Source organism: Zophobas morio, unplaced genomic scaffold (genome assembly GCF_036711695.1).
Source record: "Zophobas morio isolate AGI-343-1 ecotype UQ-CSIRO unplaced genomic scaffold, CSIRO_AGI_Zmor_V1 ptg000031l, whole genome shotgun sequence".
In the NCBI taxonomy this organism is placed as follows: domain Eukaryota; kingdom Metazoa; phylum Arthropoda; class Insecta; order Coleoptera; family Tenebrionidae; genus Zophobas; species Zophobas morio.
In genome coordinates, this window is record NW_026972136.1 from 11,653,723 (window position 1) to 11,672,425 (window position 18,703).

Sequence of the window (18,703 nt, forward strand, 5' to 3'; positions counted from 1 at the left end):
ATATGTGTATTAGAAATATACAGACAAATAATAATAACAATAATAATAGTAATACGCTAACCAAAATTGGGCTAATTTATAATTAACGTACCCCTGCACTTGTGTTTTCACTCTAGAAATTCAGATTTTTGGAAAAAAAATCAAAATTGTCTAACAACATTTGACAATTTAACTTTGTAACTGCAAAACCGAATACTCTGAAATCTTGAAAACGTTTAAGGTTATCGTATCAAAATTTATCCGTTTAGCCCATCATAAAACTTACTGACGTCATCTTAAAATTTTTACGAATAAATCCTCTCAAATATTATGACTCTATGCTTGTAGTTTACCAGAGGACTTATATTTTTTACAATTACTTATACAGGGTGACTCAAAACATTAATGAATGAGACAATTTATTGAACTGATTAATTCAAGAACAACTCATTGCATTTTCCCCAAATTTGGGAATAGAATTGTGTTATTATTAGTATTATTAAAATGTTAAGTTGCGTCATCAAAAAGTTTATTTATGGAAACTTGAAACAAACGGGTAGCACGCATCTTTACCCTTACATTAACATTACATATATATATTCTTATGTTAACTGATAAGAGTTATCATAAAAAAAATCGCAAAATTAATTCTGATAATTTTTAGAAAACTCTAGATTTACATATTTACCTTTGGACAATGTTTTCAATTTTATTTCAAGTCAAGTTTTTGAATTTTAGTTTACAATTTTTTAATTTCTCAATTGCACAATTTCTTGATTTTTCAATTATTCGTTTCTACAATTTTTCAAGTTCTTAATTTATAATTTTCCATTTCCTCCTATTTTATAATTTAATTTTTTGAAATCAGAATTTTTCGTTTTTGCTTTTTGTTCGATTTTAACATTTTTTGATTTCACAATTTTATGTTTCTTCATTTTATTTATTTTTTCAATTTTTCGAGTTTTCAATGTTTAGATTTTATAATTTTTTCAGTTTTCACTTTCTCGATTTCCAATTTTTTCAGTTTCTCTTTTTGATTTTTTTAATTTTTCGGTTTTCCGTTTCCTCAATTTTGCAAGTCCTTGAACTGTATTTTACTACAAGTTTTCGTTTTCACATTCCTTTATTTTTTCAATGTTTCGATTTTATGACTTTTCCATTTTTCAATCTTCGACTTTTCAGTTTCTCGATTATTCAATTTTTAAATTTTTCAATTTAGCAATTTTTGGATTACTTAATTATCCAATTTTCCGATTTCTTTAATTTTAAATATTTCGATTTTACGATATTTAGTTTTTACAATTTTGCACTTTTTCAGTTTTTATGGTTCTCATTTTTCAATTTTTAGATTCAATTTTCAAGTCCTTGATTGCCAATTTTTAGATTTTTGAAAGTTCGTTTACCCTTGTTCGTTTTTTCATATTTGATTTTCTTACATTTTGGCAGTTTTCCCATTTTTTTTATTGGAAAAGTTGAAAAATCGAAAAATCGAAAAATTAAAAATGGAAAAACAAAAAAAAAATCGCAAAATCGACAAAGTGAAAGATCGAAACATTGCAAATCCAAGAACGAAACGAAAAAATTGAAACAGAAAAACCAAAAACGAGAAATTTTAAAATCTAAAGAATTAATGAATTTGGAAATCAGAAGAAACGCGAAAGCGAAAAATTGGAAAACCCAAAAATTGTAAAATCGTCAAAACTGTAAAGCCAAAAATGACATTGAAAGAGCCAAAAATGACATTGAAAGGTCAAAAAATTGTAAAATTAAAAATAGAAAGATTAAAAAATAAAAAAATAAAATCGAAAAAAAAAATTAAATTGGAAAATTGGAAATACGAAAAAAGTTTTAAATAATTATTCTTACATAATATCTAAAATGAAAACTAGAAAAATTGCAAATCAAAAATTGAAGAAACTAAAAATGGAAAAATCGAAAAATTGAAAACAAAAAAAATTTTAAATTCAAGAATTGAAAAAAAATTACATTAGAAATAAAGCAAAATTATAAAACTAGAAGATTGAAAACCCAAGAATTGAAAAAATAATGAAAATAAAAAACTGAAAGAAAAAATTGCAAATCCAAAACCTCAAGTGGTGAAAAATTCAAAAATTGAAAAATCGAAAAATTTAATAATTAAAAATTGAAAACTCATGAAATTGCAAATCGAAAAATTGCTAAATATAAAAATGACTAACTTGAAAAGTTGCATATCGTAAAATGGAAGAAACAAAAAAAAATGAAAAATTGAAAAATTACAAATCGAAAAACTGAAGAAACGAAAAATTGAAAAAATGAAAATTTATAAAATCGGAATATCTAAAAATTGAAAAATTGTAAAATAAACAAAAATAAAAAGCCGAAACGAAAAATTACAAATAAAAAATTTTAAGAAATGAAAAATTGAAATATCGCAAAATTGAAAAATTAAAAAAATTGAAAACCCGAGAAATTGTAAATCGAAAAATTACAGAATCTAAGAATTTAGGAAACAAAAAAATAAAAAATTGAACATATTTACATCGAAAAATTGAAGCGATAAACTGAAAATTTTAAATTTGAAAAAACAAAAAACTATAAAATCAAAACATTAAAAAATCGAAAAATTGAAAAAAAATAAAGACAATAAAAAACCGAAACGAAAAATTGCAAATCTAAAAACTGAAAAAATTAAAAATTGAAAAATCGAAAAATTTAATCATTAAAAACTGAAAACTCGTGAAACATTCAAAGGATGGAAAACCGAGCAACTGACAAACTTAAAAATGACAACTTGAAGAATTGTATATCGTAAAATCGAAGAAACAAAAAAAAAATAATAATTGAAAAATTGCAAACCGAAAAACTGAATAAACAAAAAATTTAAAAAACAAAAAATTATAAAATCGGAAAATCGAAAAATTGTAAAAATGAACAAAAATAAAAAACTGAAACGCAAAACTTCAAACGGAAGGTTTCAAGAAATGAAAAATTGAAAAATCGAAAAATTGTAAATTGAAAAATTGCAAGAACTGAGGAAACAAAAAAATGAAAAATTGAAGATATTTAAGTCGAAAAACTGAAGCGATGAATTAAAAAAAAATTATATTTGGAAAAAAAAACAAAAAATTATAAAATCGAAACATTCAAAAAATAAATAAAATAAAAAAGCGAAACGAAAAATTGCAAAAACTGAAGAACAAAAAAAAAAAATAAAAATCGGACAATTGCAGTTAAAAACTTGGATGAATGTGAATAATACCACTGGTGTTTACTTTGTAGAGGTTATCAGAAAACAAAAATTGCAAAAAAAAATAATTTTTCTAAGGAACTAGATTTGTTGGGCTGTACTTCAGGGAGGGGGAAGTTCTGTCGAAATAATTTTCGACCAATTTTTAATTATATGCTGAAAAATTTCACCCAAATTTTATGAAGAAGATGATAATAAACTTGCCAATTATAATAACTACTTAATAGCAACTTAAAAGCTCGTATAAAGATATTTGTCTTCTAAAGCCTGAACCCTCATTTTCGTGTTATCAAAGAGATTGTACACACCTATTTAATATTCTCGATAATAATAGAAAAATTAGGAATCAATTTCCGATCCCATTAAAACCAACCGATGATCTATGTGAGAAAAACGTTCCAGACCCCCAATTAAACCAAAATTAAAACCTCGAGCCCTAGGACCTTATGAGCAAACACTACAAACCAGCATGCAGCATCAGGTGGCCATCGCGCACATTCTTTAATTTATTCGGTCAGCGCGTTTTGAAAGTTAATTGCTGAATATGATGAATGGCAGACAACAAGAGTGGGCAGAATAATAATTACGTGAGTGGTGGGTTCTCATCTGTTGGGCCATCAAAAATTCACCACCCTACAAACAAGCGTTATCGTGCTTCCTATCACGACCTAATCAAAAGCCTTCTTTTTTACTCCTTGCTTTTTGTTATCATCCCCATTCGTTTCGTTTTCTGTTTATATTTTTTCTTCCGTAGATAAACCGGAATTCCTCTTTTACGTCCCTCCGCGAGCTACCCTTCCGCTGCGTAGTTTTACACCACCCCCAGTCGTACACGACAAAACCTTAATTGGATTTTCTGTTTTACGACGGGCCACCCTGTTATGAGCGCGCCTATGCATTATCTTTTATACGCGAAAGATTGATAATTAAAGCTTCTTCTCCGCCTACCCCATCTGTCGCTCTTAGTCTTCGGGCTTTCACGGTGAAATCGACGAGAAATGACTACGAAAACAAAAATTGTTGCTAAAAATCAACGTACGAGTTTTGTTCAAGCTCTCGCTTTACAGACTGATCGTAACGCAGGTTTGACCGACGCTATCTTGTCGATTTGATAGTAAGAACACCCTTAAGGAAAAGTGCCGTCTTTGGGGGTGGTTATCGGAGTGGAGTTGCGATTTATCAACTCTCTGGAGTTTGCAGGTGTCACGAAATTAGAGCTCCGGTATCACATAACAAATACAACCGCCGGGAAATTACCGGAGCCACTTCCGGGAGCTTCATATGTTTCTGTCATTCATTACAGAAGGGTCGTTTTACCTTCGGGCAAACAGAATGTTCCCGTTTTCTTCTATTGTGCCAGCCGGTGACTAATGATGTTTATGTCGATGAAATCTTTATTGGGTACCTACGCCAAATAGAGGGCTGTCGAGCAAACAAAATTACACGATTGTTTTCTGATGGTGGAAAAGGGAACTGTTTTGGAAACGGCGTTTATCGAAGTTTAGGCCATTTCATTTTGCCAGGTTGGGATACTTTAAGAATAAAATAATTTTCAACTTTCAAATAACGGATTTATGAGCAGATAACAAACAAGTAGGTCTATCAGCTGCTTTAGCAGTAGCAGTGGAGGCTGAAAAAGATTAGAATTTTTAAGTTGAGGAAAATATTGGTAACAGTGTGGTTAGCTTTTGAGAGGTAATACAGAAAAAGCATATTAAAATAGTGTTATAATGAAAAATTTTAAAATAATAATGAGTGAATAATTAAGTTGTAAAATCGCGTTTAATGCCAATATCATCAACACCGTATTCTACAGCCTAAGTACATCAGTCAACATTGAAGAGTTTCAGACTCTGTAGATATTTGCATGTATGGAGGTTATGTAAATGGAGAAGACGATTATGTAGTAGTAGTGATAATTAATACTGCAAACTGCAAATTACGAAAATTAATAATGCCCTCACAAGTTTCTGTGAAAACTGAAATATTACACCTGTAAGTTTAAAACTTGAATTTTAGGCGAAAACACTGCAATTCAAAAAAAAACCTTGAAGTAAGTATTTATACATTAGGGAATGCAGTTCTGAACTTTCTTGGTGAGCTAAGACTTAGGATGCACATTTGTCTCAAATTGAACCTGGTGTAACCCCTCCTTAACCATACTAAAAAGACAATACAGTTTCAAAATTCATGAAAAATGCGTTTTAAATAAGAAATAATTTCACTAATTTAACTTTTGTCACTGTTTTGTAAAAAGTTTAAATACACAATCCAGCAAATTCCACTACTTTAAAAAATTGTAGAAAGTTTGTTTTCTGATAACCAGAGATAGGCATAGCCGAAGTGATGCATTTTCATTCTCAGTGGCGTTTGATGCAGTTTAGGGTTTATTTGATCAAGATCATCACAAGAATTGTAACGATGAACAGTAATTTTTAATTTTAAAGCAATTTTAACATCTAGGACAACTCGCATAACTGAGGAAAACCTAAAAAGTAGTAATTCTTGTTAGAAATTCCCGAAGGCCACGACTGCAGTAACGCTAGCGATCGGACGGCAATGAGCATCACTTCCGCTATGCCGAAAACTGCTGATAGGTAAGTGATAACCTTTATATAGTAAAAACCAGTGATGTAGATGATACCTCGAACCCCCTGCGCCGCAGGGGTGCAAATTCCAAGGAAGTGCCGTGCACAGATATACAGACAATATGAAATATATTCAGAGCAAATAACTAATGGAAAAGAGTGTATTATTATCGGTGTACATGCTTAACTTCGATTGTTTATGTTTATACATCGAAAGAATATCACATAGAAATTTATTTAATTTGAATGAGTTGTCTCCTCAAAACAGAAGACTAAAATTATTAGTTAAGCCACAATGGAACAAAATGTTGTGAATATGATTATTATTATTATTATTATTCTTATTTGATCATAATTAAATAAAAATGTGAGTATCCTCTCACATATTCTAGAAAAACAGGGTCTTGATTTGATCAATAAAAAATTGGTCGAAGGCTGCATCTAAGTATAATCCGACAAATCCAGCTCTTTAACAAAATTATAAAATTTCATTTTAAGATTTTCGTTTCGTGATAACCGCTGTAACCTAAAAACCAGAGGCATAAATAACACCCATTGTTCTGCAGCACTAAGTAACAGCAACCTGAAGCTCAAGTGTTTATTTATGTGTATACATCGAAAGAATGTCACGTAGAAATTAGTTTGATTTGAATGAGTTTGTCTTCTGAAAACAGAATACTAAAATTATTAATTAAAACACAAACCAACAAAATGTTCTGAATATAATAATTCTTAGTTTATCGTTATTATACAAAGGCGTGTCTATTCTTCACATCTTCGAAAAAACAGCACAAAATAAAAGAAGAAACAGCGTTATACCAGTGCAAGAAAAAAACAGCAAAGCGCCAGTTTGCCCAGAATGCCGCTGAACCAGTGCGCCACGAGCTCACATATGTCGTGGTGGTAATATAACGTTATTATACCATGCAATTGTCGTGTGAAAATTTGAACGTTTAGCGAAAAAACTGAAAGTGGATTCATATACTACAAGTATAGGAACATAAAGACTGCATTTTTCGTACTGTAGAGGTCATGAAACGTCAAGAAAACATCCTTGGTTTACGCTTGGGAAGTAAAAAGGATCCTAGTAATAAACCTTGGAATCAAGACTAATATTTAGAAATATTTTTGCAAAATCTTGAACGGTTTATATCCAAACATTTTTCTAGGCAGCATTTTTAGATTATTTTCAGTATGGTGTGTTATAACCGTTTGTTCTCAGAAAAATAAAACATATTTTTAGTTCCCGAGCATAAGTTGTTTTTTCGAAATTTCATGACACCTGGGGTGGGATTTTGTTTCTATAACGATAAAATATCGGTACCGATAAAATGTGGTCGCCTTTTTCTTTCGCATCTGAAATTTATATTTTCGTCCTTGTCATTTATCGCTTCGTATCGTATCGGTAGAAACAAAATCCCACCCCTGGAGTATGAAAAAATAGGTCTCCCGTTTCCGTTTGTCTGTTGTCTGGCTATATATGTCAACTTTTATTAGCTACAAAACTACCGGACCGATTGCAATCAAATTTTAAATGTACTTTAGAAATATGGTCCAGATGCTAAAACGCTAATTAGAATTTGTCTAATCGTTCCCACCAACAATTTAATGAGATCATCTCTACTTTTTGCGCAGTAAATACAATTTAATTTATTTAAAACAACATACGAGGGCATGAAGGAGGTTGTGAATGACAAAAATTATTGTTTTGTTTATGGTGTAGTGTTGAGAAACAAGTAAATAATTGATAATATTAAAAAATGCCGAAAGATTATTGATTAATCTTAAGTCATCTATAGTCAGGTACCTTTTTTATCAGCCTGTCCTCTCACTCCTGTACTCGTAGTTTATTAACCCGCCTTGATCTTTTATGGCAATTACTTTGAAAAATATGTAGATAGCCGATACCTGTCTTAGTAGAAAACAAGTATTTCTTGACCGAGTGTCCACCCGCGTAGGTTCGAATCCCACCCGTGTCAATTTTTTTTTAACTTATAGGGATTTAATAAAATTTCGTAAAATCTAATTTTAACATTTTTCGAAGAAGCTACCAAAAATTACTTAGATAGAAACGTCATATACTTTGAGTTTATAAGATCTACTTTCAACTGGATTAAGCACTTTTGAGCTGTGCTTACAGAAAGAGTTAGTAATAAAACCGGATGATATAATAAGAGTTCTACAATGAAAATCACAACACTTCGTATTCGTAATAAGTTTTCAGTCGAGAAAGTAGAAGACTTTGTTCCAATATTTACTCTTGATCTTTAAGTCTTTTTGTAACGTCAGCGTTACGTAGATTATTATTAAATCCAATTATTTGTAAGTGAACATTAGTTATCAAGAAAGAAAGTTGTTTAGACCATATGTGGGTCTATAGGTTTAACCAAATTTAATATAATAACGAAAAATAAAAATTACATATAGACGGATGTAACATTACTGTATTCTTAATTTGAACAAGAAAAAATTAGAAGGTGATTAATTTCATCAAGTTATTTCATCTAATGAAAAAAAGAGCTGCCGCCCAACGGCTTCAAACCCGGGAACTCGTATTATGTGCGTAAAGAACAACGCGGATTAAGCAATAAGCAAAAATAATAATAATAAACAAAATAAAGGTTGATTCATAAACAACAAGTACGGGAGTATAAAGTTTAATAAAATTTAGATCATATTAATAAAGCTATTACGAGAGGATTTCTTCAAATGTTTAGTGGGAAAAGTTAGCCAAATGTTAGTTAGCGTTTCACCATCTACATAATTTTATTCCTAACATACGTATATACAAAACTTGACAACAATTGGCCCAGCACTGAAGACCACTTTTTTCGTATTCTAAAGTCATTCTAGGAGTTACTAAATTAAAGACAATATTAACTCAAATATTTCTCCATCTCAATTTACCTTCTTTCATGTTTTCTTGACGTTTCATGGCCCCTAGAGCAAGAAAAAAATGATCTCCTGTTTGCGTCTATCTGTCGTTTGTCTGTGTCTGTCGTCTATGTCGATTTTTATAAGACAGATAATCTCTGAAACTACCTGACCGATTGTTGTCACATTTTGTATGTATATTAGGAATATCTAAAACGCTAACCAAAATTTGGCGAATAATCCCACCAATAACTTGATCACGTCATCTCAAAGATCTTATTTTAAAATGATTTAAATGTTATACAACAATATACTCCTATACCCCTATTTTTCACAAAAAAAAAACACAGTATAATAACATTTTACCAGTAAGTCGGAATATAACCGTCCATGGTCTTGGGGCTTAGGTGTCGGCACGCGAATTGGCGAACACACGTTCAATGCCAAACTTAGATGCTTTTTCCCTTGCGCCGTGACTAGTATTATCAACGTTGATCACGTCATTACAAATTTTTTATTGGTCAAATTAAGAATTGGTCTAGTCACCCCACTTTTTCAAAAAGTGAGTATTACGCACATCTTTATTTAACAATGATAAAATAAGAATTATAACAATAATTTTCTGAATATTTTGTTCGATTGGGGCTTAATTAATAAGTTTTAAGGAGATTAATTCATTCAAATCAAACACATTTCTACGTGACATTCTTTCTATGTATAAACATAAACACTAGAAGTTAAGTATACTATTATTGCTGAAAGGACATTTGTCCCGTTGGTTGTGTGCCTTAAATATATTTTGCATTGTCCGTACTTGCCGGCGTCCCGTTGGAATTTGCACTGCACGGCGCAGGGGCTGCGGGGGTGTTATTTATGCCGCTGGTTTTTACTTTATAGAGGCTATCACAAAACAAATTAAATTTTGTAATTTTTCAATAAGCGGAATTTGTTGGACTTGTACTTCAGGCGCGAGGGAAGTTCTGTCAAAATAAACTTCGACCAATTTTTTTAAAGCAAAGGAAACCTGTTCATCTGGCCATCACCCTGCTTGTACTTGGGTGGCGTCCTCAATAGAACTCTTCCAAGGCTAGTGTGCTTACAGGGATTAACATGACCTAACCTGACCCAATCTTACCTAATCTGACCTGATTTGACCTGATTTGGCCTGGCCTGACCTGAGCTGACCTGACCTGACCTGACCTGACTACAAGTTTTAGTATATCCTTACATTTCCTTTAAAAAATATCCTGAGAAACTTTCAAATGCTGGACAGTAAAAACAAAATAAACCGTACGACATAATATATACCAAAGAATTCAATTAAATCCGTCTCAACTTCCGGCATTAGCAGCTTTATAGCCTTCATGTTTTATGGGGCTCAATTTACGCTCCAACGTAAGTTTTTTCTTAATAAACACGGCGCTGAGCGTCCGGGGGTGGTCAGAAATGCAGCGGCAGTGCATCTAATAAAACACAAAGGATGCTCTGCTGGACGCGTTCATTACGTGTAGATTGCAACAGGGTAGAGTCCGCAGGGGTGCTCTCACTCAGCCCCATACATTAGCGAGGGTGACCGCCCCTCTCTCGCACCTTGCCACCCCCGGTCCATCTTCCGCAGTAATTCTGCATGGCGAGACTCGATTAGCAGAGCAATTAAGTCCGAGGAATTTTTCAGTAGTCGGAGCAGTTCATCAAATCGCTAATAAATGTTGAAAATTATCGGAGTGTGAGTGTTATTCTCTGCTAGTTCGAACGCGGGTATGTAAAGGATTAGAATGGCTGGGTGATTCGGATCAAAGCGCTGCACAACTGTAATTTATAACACAATTAATTGCTTTGCTTTCAGTCATCCACTTCGGAATAAAATGCCTGAGTAAACGGCTGCAGTGCCAGATTTAATTCGAAATTCGTTTTCGACTATTGAATTAATGTTGCGCGCTAATTTTTCTGCTGGTGGGGATCCGATTGGGAGGCATAATTGGATTCCTTGTAGTTTCTTTGGAAGGAGTGATTAATTGCTCCGGTGATTTAGGGGCTGTATAATAAACTGCTAATTTCCCAAACATACAGCACCTATGTGAGATTTATTGAGGCTAAACGGTCCATAGATAAACCAGACAGATAAGCGTTACCGAACTTAATTGATTATTAAAGATACAAAGGACTCTGGAACTAATAGGAAGGAGCTTTGGATGTTTAGAATTTCAATTATGACGATAACCAAGGTGCACAAGCCGGAAAGGTCGCACAGTCAACTTTGGCTCAACTTACACTTAATTGCGGTAATGGAAGTGAAATATACTCCAATATACTATTAATTTATACAACAGACCAAGGAAATTAAGCGTCATTCCTTCCTAGCTCCAACTTCATAATGTAAACTTCTTATCGGAGGAGGTAGTCGCCGAACGTTACCAACACAAATCGTCACAGGTCCCAACTTTGCATTAATCCGATTGGGTACAGTATCACTTTGTAAAGCAAGCTGCTACAAATTCCTATTTCGCAACAATTCGTGACCGTTTAAAATACGGGGAACTCTTCGTTTTATCAGGAACGTGAAAAGTATGCATGCAAAGAGTGCAGACGCAAACTATTTGGCCAATTCCCCTCAGACCAAATTTTGCAACCCCTGCAAGTTTACCAATAAAGTCGAAAAAAGAAACGTCCTGAAAATAAGAGTGACGATGCGTGTTCAGCCCACAGCACTCAGGTCCTATAAATATTAGTACCACATTATTAATATGTTCACTACTATCATCATTAGCTCTTCACACTTGAGTTGCTTTTTTCATTTGCAGATAGCACCTTTTTGCGGAAATTTTTGTAACTTGATAATATGATTTCTAACCAGACAAACCGTTTTGTCACAGAATCAGTTTATCCAAGTGAAGAAAAAGTTTCATGGATAACTTTTGTCTAATAACTTCCTGAACGGTTTTCTATTGGCGAAAGGCAAAATACGACCAACTCTTAACCACTGATATCATTTATCATCATCAATCATCATCTATAAAAATCTTCAAATTACCATCATTCCATGGCTCATTACCGGCAAACCTTTCCCAGTTGGTGCCGCCATTCTTCCGCCACTTCTCTTTCAGCCTGTAATTATTTCCACTTGTGATGCAATTTTCATCATCCAACCACTTCTTAAAACCGATACGATCTCGATTGTAGGCGTATAGGATATGCAAACCTGCACCGTGTAGGTAGATAACAGCTTGTAAACATGCTGATAGAGATAAGAGAACGCGTATAGCAGCATGATCCCTGTCAGGAAACAACGATAATACCAACTGAGCCCTGTCATTACAACTACCTGATTGGATAATAATTTATTACTCTCGAATGGTAACCCGCTGACAGATGCGAACAGGTTGTTTTAAAATGCAGACGCCGTCATATTTCAGGTTGCTTGTAAAATCCACTAATTACATCGGCCAAAATAAAACCGAACCGACAACAACACGGCCTTCTTTCACGGATTAGGTATTTGATTAATGTGAGAGGCGAACGTGGAAGGCAGGCTCGGTGTCGCCATGGGCGGCCGAAATTTTTTTGGGAGAGGGAACATTTTTCACCCAGACGGAATATCTTTATTGCGATAATTTCGACCCGAATTACAATTAACAAAGTCTTTAGGTTACAAGATTACAAACAAGTTTTTACATTTTTCAACTTTTAAAATCATCTAGATACAAAAAACTGTGAAAGTCGGGCACTTCTAGAACTACATCCGCGGTTTTACTAATGCTACTTGTACGAAACTTTCACTTGATTGATGATGACACAAAGTCGAGCACAAAGTTGACAAAATCCAAAGTCGCATAAAGTTTTATTTCCACGCACCTGTAGAAAGATAATTTGATTTTTTTATTGTAATACTTCGATAACTGTTTACACCAAAGTGCAAATCAATATCGTTTAGCAAGTCGTAAAGTTGGAGATTTTTTTAATCCATAAAAAAGTTGTTTTGGATATTATCTTCCACCTGAATAGTCGGCGTCAGGTTGACAAAAAATCTGTAACTTGTTGTTGACTTCAGATAAGTTTGCTTATTACCAAAATTCACAGAAAATATCAGGCATAAATTACTGACACTTGATTTGCCCGCAAAAAAGATGCTATAAATAGCAGCTTGTTTAATCTAAGTGAGAGCTAATAAACTAAAAGAACTAGTAGGAAACTTGCGCTAATAAAATGTGCTAATTAAGAATATTTGCTGATGCTCTGCAAATTTCGTTATAATTTAGTATTAAACAAATATTCGTGACCTTTTATATTTTATTGATCCATCTTTACTTTTTTGCTTTGACTTTCCCATATTAGTTATTGAAAATCATCTGAAAAAATTATACCCACGACTTTTTAAATTGAGTAGTGTTTGCTCTGTACAAAGAATTACGGAAGCTTGATATGATAACACACTTATGTCATTTCGTCGAATATTTCCCAACGAGAACTCTCATTACAGTTTGTTGTCGCTTTAAATAATCGTGAACTATTTTTCTATAAAACTAGATTAAACAAAATAAACATAGATCAGAACAAAACAAAAAAAAAGAATGAATTGGTTTTTTCGCAAGGGGTAACTGCTTATAAATTATGACAGTAACCGAACCGTAAATAAGGGTTCAAGAAGCCCGATTCTCTTACGTATAAGTAGGCCTTTAGCTGCTAAACCAGTGGCGCAATATAATTTACCATGTGCTGTCATAAATAAGACTTCAACTTAATTACCTTCAGTTCTAGCGAACATATTAGCCTTGTAAAGCGTATCTCGTGGCCCTTTCTTCCTCCAAATTAGTGAGTGATTCGCCTACGGCAAAATAAACCAAAATTAACTCATCAGCTTAAATTCGAGCTCTCAGAAGTGCCCTAGATTTCGAAATAAAAACTCTCCAGACCCCCCATCATCCAGATCTGCAAAATAATGCACGTAACCTAGACCGTGTTCGGTTCAAGTTTGTAACCCATTATAAGTTTCCTCGGTAGCTTGTAAAATGCGCTAATTATGAAAATAAGACAAAACGAAATCACCGGAGGCATCTTTTCCGAGATTATGGTGTTTGATTAATGTGCGGCAGAAAAGTTTGCTCATCACCGAAGAGTGACGTTAGGTAGGCGCTGGTGTCGTTCTGGAGGCGGTAAAAGTGACGTGTTCGTGTCCATTAACAACCTTAAACGTCGCTCTCCCAATTCGACCATTTGTTCCATGCCGCCCATTAATAACGGCGCTGTTTCGTGCGGATTCCATTTGGCACATAGTTCTCTTCGGATATAATGACGCAAACAAACAACAGTTTAGTGCCGCCGCACCTGCACCGGACATTTCTCTCTCGTTTTTGTTTGCATGCATAATATTGTGGTGACAGACGGTTCTATCCATTAATCTTCGCGGGGAAATGAACTGGGAATCAATTATTTCGCCAAGATCCGGCGCTAGGCGGCTTGTTACGGGTAGTTGACCTACTTGCACGGGAATAAGCGACGACTATTTTACAGCGTCTTAGACACAAAGCCAACAAGTTGCTTGAACTATCAATTATACGGAATGGCGAAAACATACAGTTGGTGCCGGAAGTCTGGGGAAACGTAATTAGAGAAAAAAAATTGGTCGAAGTTTATTTCAACAGAACTTCCTTCGCTCCTGAGGTACAAGTACAATAAATCCAGTTTCTTTAAAAATTACGAAATTAAAGTTTGCGATGTTTGTTTTGTGATAACCTCTATAAAGTAAAAACCCGGACCATTAATAATACCCCCGCAGCCCCTGCGCCGTGGGGGTGCCAACTGCAAAGCACACACAATTTCCGTTTCGGTACTACGGTACTATTTTAAATTTTGCAACAAAAGATTTTCTTGAACGCCCCTTGAATCCTTCGGAAGAAATTTATGGCAAAGTGGACTTAAAAGTTTTCTGTCCACAGGATCATCATTTTTATTGGTGAGATAACTGATAATAAGTTCAAAGAGTACCGTTATCGTGAAAGTTACGAACGGATAATAAAAGAACGAAATCCTAACGACTAAGTTTGGTTCGCTTAGACTGGTTGCATTTCTGAAACATTTTGTTTGAAATATCACAAATACTAGAATAAATAACTGGTTACGCTATGGTCCAGTCCGCAACGATGTCGTCAAACTTTGTCTGATTAAATCCACAACCTGCAGTGGACATAGGTTTCACAAAAGTAGGAACAGGGCCGGCTCTAAGGGACCAGGCGCCCCGATGCAACTTACTGTTCAACGCCCTTTAAAAATTGTTTGTAAAAAAAACAAACAAAAATTTGTAATCACATATTTTTATAGAAAGATACTTTTAATTAACAAACATACATACAATTATGATGAATCAATCTTAATATATAAAAGTGTTCGTCCTCACTGATAGACTAACTGATTCATCAACGCAAGGCCTGAACTACTGCAACTACAAACATGAAATTTGGACTTTTTAATATTGTAAAATTGATATGATTTCAAAGTTATTTTTAATTTACTTACCTAAATGTTATTCGAAAATAAAATTTAAAATTAGTGATGACAGTGGAAAATATAACAAAACTGAACAACCACCACAACCAGCCGACTAGACTTGGAAAATAAAATTTTTAAGTTTGTGCCGACACGGAGTTTTATGGTACAAACAAAGGTGACAAATGTTAGAAAAACATCTGGTTTTGGTCATACCGCTGTCTCGTCAAATTGTTACCCAGATAATGACAATCATAAATCTGGTATTTTTTGTCGGTATTGATCTAAAGGTCCAATCACCCAACCCAAATGCGCACTCTTTTTCAATTATTACAGTCAGAAAGTGCCAGGAATTGACTTCTTATGACCTATTTTGGTGAACCACTCCCCATAGTGGAATGTTAAAATGTTGCTTTTTCTGAAAAGTTTTCGATGGGCGCCTTGGTCTGTTCCTGCTATAATATTTTGTACATAGTGATTCAATGCAAATCTAATACTCTTATTAATTTATTTCTACGGAGTTAACACAAAAGCATAGGCCCCGCCCGCCGCCCGGCGCCCCTTGTCATGGGCGCCCCGATGCGGTGCATCTTTCGCTTACCGTGTTAAGCCGGCCCTGAGTAGGAAGCATCTTTTTACTTTTGTAGTACATTGCAGACAACGTTATGCTTGTCGCCGAAATAAAACTTACAATTCCACCATAAAAAGCACTCTGTTTGACAAATAAATAAGAATGTTTGTCAATTTTGAGATGATTACATACGTTTGAATTAGCTTTCGGGATTAAAATTCCTAGCGAAAACATTCCCATCTGGGGACCGTTGACTAAACTTAAAATATTTGATGCTACGTAAAACAATCCTCCAAGATGTTCTACCACAAAGGATAACAGTATGCATAATATTCCTGTTATAAAAACAATTGATTTCACAATGATCAAAGCCTGTGATTCGGAAAAATTTTTCTTGGTAGCTTTACAAACAAAATCTTTGTAGATGACGCCAGAGAGAGAATTTAAAGTTGTTGAAAATGAACTAAAATCAAGAATCAATATCAATTTTAACTTTTGGTTATTTTGATAAATACCTCAAACTGGCACTGTAGGTACACGCCATAATCAACCCACAAACACCTGTTATATTTTTTAAAATGTCCATAATGTAATAGGCTACTAATCCATCATACTTTTCCAATTTAGCTGCAGAAACTGGATCACAGTCTGAATACAAAGAATATATATTTAAACCTTGGACTATACTTCCGGTTTGTACTAAAGCGACACCAATTGTGAAATATATGATGGCCCTTCGAACAAACTTATTCATAAAATTGAATTAGAACTCAAACAAGTACTACTTTTTGCAGTCGCTAAATGTAGGAACAGATGAGTACTTTAATATAGTGCATTGATTTACACCAACATCTGCCACCCATCCTATAGTACAACCAATCAAAATAATCCAAAAACTGTCACGTTTTGTAGGATCAGGATCAAAACTGCAAATAACATCAGTAGATGATGAAATGAAGAAAAAAGTAATTACTCCAAAATATCAAATCTTCCACCTGTTTTAATGTTTGACCATACTACTGCAGGTCCTCCTTGTTTAACAACACCGAGTAAGAAAAAAGTAGTCATAGCAACCGATTGGACAACCATTTGAAAAATATCAATCCAGACAATAGATTTTAAGCTTCCAAAGGTAGTGTAGAGAACACACATACCGCTAACAGTTATTGTAAAGAGATGGCTGTCAATACCAGAAACTAAAATTCATAAGTACGTTTTAAATATATAGGTAAATACATCAGTTCATGATTGATAAACCTGTATGACAAGCTAATGCCGCAATATATTATATTACCATCGATTGAAGAAACAAATACTCAAAGACATACAAAATCGAAGCAAATAAACGCGTTTTGCTGTCAAATCTTCTCTCCAAGTATTCATAGATGCTTGTTAATTGTAAGTTGTAAAGCACAGGTACGTAGATGTATATTTTTAACAAACACATCAACAACAAAGACACTACAATCCATTGATAATTTGCCCCATATTGATACACTTCAGCTGGTAGAATTAACAATGTAAAAGATGACATGTGGCTAAAAATATCAAAATTAGACTCAGAAAGGTTTTCGTTATCTACCACCAACCATGCTACCAGCGATATGGCTGTAGGAAGACTTTTCATTCGTTTCCCTCCCAGTAAATAATGACTAAGGGTGGCCTCAATCTTACCAAAAAATCTTGCACCTGTTCCAGTGCACAAACAAATTACTAGCACCAGAATAAAAATAAAATAATCTACCCATGATATATTGCTTATAATGGTGTCTTTGGAATTTGGTGCAGTAGTGAAAGTCAATGAGGAATTCATAGTTTCAGCTGAAACGAGGTTAGACGTTACCTACTCGTACTATGCAGCATTTATACATTTTTACATTATTAACTCGATTTTGATATAAAAACATGTATTTTATTTCAGGACAATGCTTCCAACCATAAGTGTTTAACTGCGTCACGAGAAATTGATAAAATTGGCTTGAAAAGGATTTTTTTTAAACTTAAAACTATTTCGTGAGCGTTGCACCATATGTAGAGAATCAAAATGTGGTTAAACTGAACGAACAAAAATTTGTTAAGAATTAGAGCAACGTTTCCTATGTTGGGCCATGAACTTATTATCAACACTTCCTGGTATCTACACGCATAAAAAAAAATGTATTCATTTTAAGTGGGAATTGTGATAACATTTGTTATAGTATGTATGGCACAATACAAATATTCAAGGTTAGAACTTATAAAAAACAAAATTCACTTTACCTGGATTTAAAACTTAACAGTTTCTAAAGCAAAAACTATAAAAGAACAAACCTCGTGCCACCAACTCAAATTCTCAAAACATAAGGGCATATATTAAGATTTTAGTTGCATATTTTTGAATCTTTTGGTGCCTATGCAAGCTCAATATTTTTTAGATGCGGTCATGTAATATGTAAGTATTACATTTATTTTGGACCCAACTCACATCAATGAAGAATTCTTAGGTTACGCTGAAATGAAATTAGAGCGTATTGTCAGGAGCCATTCTTACCATTTGGAATGTGTGAATTTCTTCAATTTTAAGATAATGTTGCACCAAATGTAAAAAAAAACACTAAATATTTATACCTTATATTATAACTGTAAAACAAGACATCAGTTTTAAGTAGGGTGGTATTATAACATTTGTCATCCTTTGTATCGCAGAATGCACATACAGAAAATATAGAGGGCACACTAAGAAAAAAAATGTATCCACACGAATGAAAAATAATATACGAATCACTTTCTAAAACAAAGGAGGCAACAAACATGTGTACAACTTTAATTCTCACTTTAAAAAATTTAATTTCACGTCATACATTATCTGTCTATTATAGAATTATCTATGTGCCTATACTTACATAATTTTAAATGTACTCCTACCAGATAAGTAAAAATAGGGAGTTAAAATGTTTTAAAATGTTCGTGACACTTAACACACTAACGAATTAAAAAAGCTAG

At 33.5% G+C, this 18,703-nt stretch overlaps 1 protein-coding gene across 2 annotated transcripts in view; it reads right to left on the reverse strand.

Moving 5' to 3' along the window:
- Window positions 1–18,703, reverse strand: part of LOC135139276 (epithelial discoidin domain-containing receptor 1-like) — a 466,539-nt gene that overhangs the window by 409,717 nt on the left and 38,119 nt on the right. The gene's annotated exons all lie outside the window — the stretch shown is intronic.